Consider the following 8,821-nt stretch of genomic DNA (forward strand, 5'->3'; position numbering starts at 1 on the left):
TGAGCATTATCTCGTCTGGTAATGAGAGATCCATGATCAGCCTCACAGCTCATGATGAGAGAGATCCATGAGCAGCATCACAGCTCATGATGAGAGAGATCCATGAGCAGCATCACAGCTCATGATGAGAGAGATCCATGATGCAGCATCACAGCTCATGATGAGAGAGATCCATGATCAGCCTCACAGCTCATGATGAGAGAGATCCATGTGCAGCCTCACAGCTCATGATGAGAGAGATCCATGAGCAGCATCACAGCTCATGATGAGAGAGGGCTATATCTCTTAAGCAGTACATTCACCCTATCTAACTTTCCCTCTGAACCTGTGCCAGGGAATACAAGCTTATTGTTCTCGGCAGGAGAGAATATATATATATATATATATATATATATATATATATATATATATATATATATATATATATATATATATATATATATATATATATATATATATATGTCGTACCTAGTAGCCAGAACTCACTTCTCAGCCTACTATGCAAGGCCCAATTTGCCTAATAAGCCTAGTTTTCATGAATTAATGTTTTTTCGACAACCTAACCTACCTAACCTAACCTAACCTAACGTTTTCGGCTACCTAACCTAACCTAACCTATAAAGATAGGTTAGGTTAGGTTAGGTAGGGTTGGTTAGGTTCGGTCATATATCTACGTTAATTTTAACTCCAATAAAAAAAAATTGACCTCATACATAATGAAATGGGTAGCTTTATCATTTTATAAGAAAAAAATTAGAGAAAATATATTAATTCAGGAAAACTTGGCTTATTAGGCAAATTGGGCCTTGCATAGTAGGCTGAGAAGTGCGTTCTGGCTACTAGGTACGACATATATATATATATATATATATATATATATATATATATATATATATATATATATATATATATATGGGTAGAAACAATCCCTCGATCCTATATCTATTATATTGCATAGTAATCTGTTCCATAAATCAACCACTTTGTTTCCAAACCAGTGTTAACCCCGATTTATTGGGAGTTGTGTCATTAGTAATTTATTAAATCATCAACATCATCGTATTTACGCGACAGGTACGAAGCGAGTTAAAAAAAAATAAAATTTACCTTTCATTTGAGATAAAAAAAATTATATATTTTTAGTTTTTTTTCCATCAAGTTGTCAGACCTCTTGACGTTAATGTGTTGCTGAAGTATACATTTTTAGAACTTGTTCGTACTTGAAAAATATATTCAATTTGTTGTGAAATAATTATTTTTAGCATCATTATATAACGAAGTTGGCATTGGTGCCAAGAAGACGTGAGAACAGACGCTATACCTCTCAGTTATACCTCTCACGTATACCTCTCACGTATACTTCTCACGTATACTTCTCACGGTCTCAGATATACTACAGACCACGTCCCGAAGACCACACCGAAGGGCACACTTTAAGACCCTTTCCATCACGAGCCACCAACAAACTCCTGTCATAGGTAAAGTCAACGCGTCACCCGAGACTCCCAGTGTGCCCCTGTGACATGTTGTGCCGCTTATCGTGACATGTGGGTATGACACTGACACTGGACGCTGTGTTGTGACACATGTGTCACGGCGGGGCATATCTCTCAAGGAGGTGAGACAGCTGCTTCTGCCAGGTGGAATATTTTAATTTTCCCGATACCTGACTCCTGGCTCATAAGAGAGAGAGAGAGAGAGAGAGAGAGAGAGAGAGAGAGAGAGAGAATAACGGGTTATCAAATCAAGCCTCTCAGGCACCTGCGTAGTGACCTTCACTTTAATGATACTAATTTTAAAACATTTCTGGACTTGAAAACAATCATAATGACTAGAAAGAAAAACAATTAAGTATAATAGCAAATAAAAGATGTTGAGACGAGAAAGCTTGCAACATAAAGTTATCTAGTATTACAAGAAATATTTCCTCTAATGTAGAAAATCATCCAAATTCCACCTCGCGACGGACTTCTTCAGGCCATATGCATGAAGGAAGAAGGAAACATTATTCCATCTATTTTGAGAATGAAAAGAAACACACACACACACACACACACACACACACACACACACACACACACACACACACACACACACACACACACAACACACACAGGCACCACGAGACTTTGTTGACGAGGACTAAAGGAAATTCTTTCCACCGTGTGTAAGTAATTTATATACAGATGACAAGTAAATACTTCACAGTGCGTATTCTGACTTTTTTAAATAAAGAGATTAATTTGTAGGTTATAAACCTTGTCTATCACTTTGTATAGCGCAAGATTAGCTAAAAACATCAATATATCGTTAACAATGATTTAAGTCAAAAAACCATTAAAATTACTATTAAATTGACTAGAAAAAAAATAACCTAAGCTAAATGTCTATAAAGTAAAAGTAAAAATACATAAGTTTAAAATATAAAATATGAAAAGACTCCTCAGGAACAATTATGATCGCATGGGTAATATCTCTCTCCACATAGGACTGTCCCTCAGCTAAGCTACATATACTAGGTGAGTACATCTACTAGGTGTGTACATCTACTAGGTGTGTACATCTACTAGGTGTGTACATCTACTAGGTGAATACATCTACTAGGTGAATACATCTACTAGGTGTGTACATCTACTAGGTGAGTACATCTACTAGGTGTGTACATCTACTAGGTGAGTACATCTACTAGGTGTGTACATCTACTAGGTGAGTACATCTACTAGGTGTGTACATCTACTAGGTGAGTACATCTACTAGGTGTGTACATCTACTAGGTGAGTACATCTACTAGGTGTGTACATCTACTAGGTGAATACATCTACTAGGTGTGTACATCTACTAGGTGAATACATCTACTAGGTGTGTACATCTACTAGGTGTGTACATCTACTAGGTGAGTACATCTACTAGGTGTGTACATCTACTAGGTGAATACATCTACTAGGTGTGTACATCTACTAGGTGAGTACATCTACTAGGTGTGTACATCTACTAGGTGAATACATCTACTAAGTGAGTACATCTACTAGGTGAGTACATCTACTTGGTGAGTACATCTACTAGGTGAGTACATCATCTGCTATTAGGGATCTCAGAGAACAAATGGGATCACTTTCACACTATTCTGTTTTCTAATTCGTCACGTCTAGAGCTCAACATATGGAACACTATCCTAGAAGCGAGAATGGTACCGGAGCTGAACGGATCTGAATTCTACCCTACGAAATACGCCCTAATTTTTGTTAACTTATAGTGTATGTTGTTGAGTTTTTTCACAATACGATTTTAAAAAGAATATTATATTATTTTTTATTTTGTATATTTTAGTTTAAGTTTAGTTTTTAGTCATCCTAATAGAAGCTCGAGTGGTTATTGATTTATAAAATTTTTAAAATATATTGATGTTTTCAGGTAATCTTGCGTTTTATTTGTTCATTATTTTAGCTACTGATGATGGAGTATTGACTCCGAAACGTCTGTTTTAAATATATTGAAGACGATGTCTATTTTTTCTCTTATAATACTGTTCCTAATTGAAATTTCCAACCTAGGAAATCTTACCTAAATATATCAAGACGTCACTAAAACTGCATTTCAGTGAAACCTTAACCCCACCAAAAAAGTGTTGGAACTTCTAAGCAATCCATCAAAAGAATTCAAGTGTTGGTCCATCGATCATCTGATTTCTTTCACCAAATCCCGGCAACTTTCACCAATAAGGAAGAAAGATTCCCAGGATATTAGAAGAATAATTCTCTCTCTCTTGCTTATACATTCCATACATTATCAATGTTTATTGTCCGTCAGAAACAGGAAGCTTCTCACGTACATATTTATAACCCTAATCTGCCAAATGAAAACTGTAAATAATAAAAAAAAAAATGGAATGGTTCCCATATTCAGCAAACGGAGTAATGCCTATCAAGATCCTCTTAGGCCAACTTTCCCTTAGGATACAAACTACAATGGTTGCTTAATTCCCGGGTAACTGCTTACTGCTAAGCCAACAGTAGCTTGTGACTGCGAGAAAACATTGCTTGAACGTCTAGGTCCTGCTGCAGGAATCTAACCCGAGACCTTTCGGTTGTGATCCAGCTGCACATACAACTGCGTTAGAGGAACCGTCCAAAAACAACACAGGCGTCGGGTTGTGAACTAACACCGGTCTTGGACCATTAGCTCACACGACCCTTAGCTGACTAAATGTGTCAACCTTTGAGAATGGAAAACAAAACAAAAATAAACGTTAACAGAGAATGTTATACTGTAATTATTACTATTAAAACAAAAGTAAATATATCTCAGTATTTCTAGTTTACTAAATAAGAATATTATCTTAAATGGTACTCCACTGATGAAAATACATCACTTTTTGAAGTTTAGGAAAAAATATTTTAAATTATACTGACAGGAAAAAACTAACTTTGAGGCGTCTAAGTGTTGTGTATATTAGCTCAGAGAGAGAGAGAGAGAGAGAGAGAGAGAGAGAGAGAGAGAGAGAGAGAGAGAGAGAGAGAGAGAGAGAGAGAGAGAGAGAGAGAGAGAGAGAGAGAGAGAGAGAGAGAGAGAGAGAGAGAGAGAGAGAGAGAGAGAGAGAGAATGAGAGCATGAAAGAGAAAGTCGACTGAGAGAGCTAATATCATATTTTTGGCCATTTTCTTGGCAAGACAGATGACCTCTTGGGGAAAGTTCTCGGACAGGGAAAAGGTCATCTATCAGCTCCACATAATTTAACTTTCTCGAAAATACTTTCTCTTTTAGAACACGATAAGCGGGTTTTCTTTTTGATCAGCTTTCCCATATTCTCTATTGGTAAGATGCGGTGATGCTTCTCTTTACTCTCCCTGTTTTATCCTTGTCTAAGCTGTTCCTTCTCTGTCCTTCTATTTTTCTCATTCTCTCTTATCTTCTCTGATCATTTAATCTATCTCTTTTTTGTTGACCAGACCACACACTAGAAGGTGAAGGGACGACGACGTTTCGGTCCATCCTGGACCATTCTCAAGTCAGTTGCGAATGGTCCAGGACGGACCGAAACGTCCTCGTCCCTTCACCTTCTAGTGTGTGGTCTGGTCAACATACTGTAGCCACGTTATTGTGACTCATCACCTGAATCTATCTCTTTGTTTTCTTTTATTTGATTTTCTCTTTCTCTTAATTTCTCCCAATTATAGGGCTCAAGTTAATAAAAATATTAAGAGCAAAATTGTAAATTATTTTGTGAAGAGGGACGTCAGACCGTATAGGAACAGCCGGATCAAGCAGCTGCCAATTTTTTCCACTTTCATTTCAAACTTATAAGGGATAGAAGGACGAAATGAAGGAACGATGCCACTTGTACCATCTGAGGAGGATCGAACCCGGGCCTTTGCTTGAAGAGCGAAATTTGCCCACCGGTCCTCAAGTCCCCCACTCCATATCATTGAAAGACCTATATTGCAACACTAGTTAAGCTCTTTCTCTAGAGTTTCTGGTGCACCTTGTCTGATGCAACAGCCATATGCTGTGTACCTAAGCTCATAACAATAATAAAATTCAAAGATTGAAGCTTATTATAAACAAAAAAACAGTAAAGTCAATATTAAATATAAATATACTATTTATAGTTTCCAAAACAACCTAAAACTATATCAAACAAAGAACTAATTTGTTGCTTAAGTGTTACGTATAAACCAAACAGCAAGAAAAGCAGGAATTGGGAGTTATTTATCAAGATTTCCAAGGTCGGGATTTTATGTAAAAGCTTAAGTAACATTAAAAAAATTGCCATAAACACAAAAACGTTCGCAACAGCTTTATTAAATCATTAAATTTAAAACTAGTTAAAGATTGTATAAATCTTGGAAAAAAAAAATCGAACTTGGAAAATTACGGGAACGACATCAAGATGTCATTAGAATGCCATTAGGCAACATTTGTGTTACGAATAAAAAAACACTTGAGTTGAAGAAAGAAGGAAATAGAAATATATCTGTATTGCAACTATATATGCAATTCTTACAGTTGCTGAAAGGAACGTTTACCCCCACATGACAAGGCAATATCCTCGCGTTCGTGAATATCTGACGTGAAAGCTCCCAGGTGTATAGGGAGAATATACTAAAGTCACCCGGGAAAAGACATAGTGTTGCTGAGGCAAAAATTCTCAGATGTGGGGTCCGTATGCAGATGTGTTGAGTCAGCTGGCCCTACCCACACACCTGATGTATCCCAGTAAAACATCGTGTGTGTGTGTGTGTGTGTGTGTGTGTGTGTGTGTGTGTGTGTGTGTGTGTGTGTGTGTGTGTGTGTGTGTGTGTGTGTGTAATTCGAGAATATCAACACACATGCACTCTACCCTCCCGCCAAGAAGTCAGCTCGTGGTTGCAAAATAGAATAAGAGAAGAGAAGAGCGTGGAAGAAATACTGACACAAGCATAAAGAGAGCTGCAATAAATGAACGAGAGCCATAGCAGATGAATACGCCAGAAGCAGAAAAGAAGCTCAGAAGCAGCATGAGAAAGACGTAGCTTCCAAAGCTAAGGAGCGACCAGAACTTCCACAGACCCACATTACGAGCAAAATAACAATGACCAAAAGACTCCATTGAACAAGTAAGGTTGAGGATATATTGAAAAAAAACACAAGGTCTTTGAAGAACTCAACGAGAGCCAGTATTTACAACAGATCATCAGACTCTCCATGATGCAGTAAATGAGAATTTAATCATAGCTCGTAAGAATTAGAGAAACAAAAAGAGAAGCTTCTGAAACAACTAGAGGCGCTTAGCCTAGCAGAAGAATGTAAGGCTAAATGAAATCTCACAACGTGTATTAAACGAGGTTCACTAAGTGTAAACTCAAAGACTGGATATGTCTTACTAGGTAAACCCAAAGACTGGATATGCAATGCAGCCGTGAAGGGAGAAGAATACCCAGGTAAACCGGAGACTTTGAATGTCACATCTGCGGTCTTTGAGAAGCAAAGCTGGCAAGGAGAAGATGAGGTAGAATAAACTCGTGGATCACCTAGATAATTTAAGTTTTGTTGAAAACGTGAACACGACTTCACTGACTGGAAAGTGAAGTTCCAATCTGGAACTTCAGCTTTGGAGTTCTGTTATCCAAAAGGAAAAGGAAGAACGATCCTTTTGCATTTTTCTTGAGTGCAAAAAATATTTTGACATGATTGCTCACATAGGGCTACTACCATACAAGTTTGAAAGGCAGGCTGATGCAAACGTCAGGAGCACTAAATCAGGCAAAGAAACACTTGCCATAGAACAGACAGTGACAATTACAGGTGGTGCATCAAAGAGAATAACGAGTGCAAGTTCACAAGGGTTGGTTATAGATCCCATAATTCTCCATGTGTACTCTAATTATCTAAATAAATTCCAATATAACAATGTCTGAAGACATCGAAAACACATTGAGGATTAACTAATGCAGAGATGGTACAGTAGGAGGCTCAATAAGAACAAGCATGTTAGCAGGCTTGATACATGGTCACTGGACTTCAACCCGAACCAGTGTAAGGCAATGGGAATTTATGTAAGAGAATGGAGACCGAGAGAACATATCACCATGAATGGGCAAAAACCTTCTGGAGTCACAAATGAGAGAAAGATCGGAGACTCTCGAGCACCAAATCCACCAGAGGCTAAAATTAACATAATTAAAACCTCCTCCATACGCAAAGTTGACGAACATCAGGAAGACCAATTTGGGCCCCGGGGAGGATTAGTGTCAGAGAGTTATACAACGTGACCTCATAACGCTGGAGTTACAGTAATGAGGGGGAAAATTGAAATTTTTCTTGGGAAGAAAGAAACTAGCAGAGAAGAGGAGAGATATGTACCTTTAGCAACAACGTGTTTAGAAGGAATGGTTAGAAGTTTTTGTGAGTCGAGTTAGGAAACAATTCTTCGATATGTGTGAGGGACGAGCAATTGGACTGAACTGAAACAAAATTGGAAACTCCAATTACAGTAATTAAAAAGAACAGATACGATATATGATATTAGAGAAGTGTGTATAAAAGTGAGGGATCAGGAGCTGAAGCTCCACCACCATTCCTTACTCTCAATCTTCACCAAAAACCTACGAAACCATACACTAGAAATTCCTACCGATCCAGCTTACTCCATATGTCGGCCAATATTCTCTCCCTATGTCGACCGAGTTTGAACTCGGGTCGTCGATCTACTTTCCTCATTCTCTCTTGACCCAGTTTCTTTCCCCCTCCGTCTTTGTCGACTTCTCTCTCTCCCTCTCTCTCTCTCTCTCTCTCTCTCTCTCAGTCGAGCCAACTATCTCAACATTGGTACCGCCAATCACAGCTCGTGGCTGCCTCTCTCTCCACCACTCCATCTTGTGGGCTGTCTCCCTCACATCACGGCTGTAATGCCTTCCAATATTCTCTTCCCTTATTCAGGCCTTGCCCGTCGTCTCTGGGATGTCCGCAGACCGCCTCGGGCTTCGGGATAGGAAATTCCTGCGTTCAGTATATACGCACCTTAACTCTTTTGAAGGAAAGAAAGAGAGAGAGAGAGAGAGAGAGAGAGAGAGAGAGAGAGAGAGAGAGAGAGAGAGAGAGAGAGAGAGAGAGAGAGAGAGAGAGAGAGAGAGAGAGAGAGAAAGGTAGTTACAATAACGTAACTGATAATACTATAACCAAATCGCCACATCAGAAGGTTGATAAACGACGTTTCGGTCCATCCTGTATCATTGGCAAGTCGTATGTAAACTATCACATATGCCTTCGTAATGGTCCAGGACGGACCCAAACGTCGTCGTTTCTCCATCTTCTGATGTGTGATTTGGTCATCAGAGAGAGAAAG

This window comes from Procambarus clarkii, chromosome 82 (assembly GCF_040958095.1).
Source record: "Procambarus clarkii isolate CNS0578487 chromosome 82, FALCON_Pclarkii_2.0, whole genome shotgun sequence".
In the NCBI taxonomy this organism is placed as follows: domain Eukaryota; kingdom Metazoa; phylum Arthropoda; class Malacostraca; order Decapoda; family Cambaridae; genus Procambarus; species Procambarus clarkii.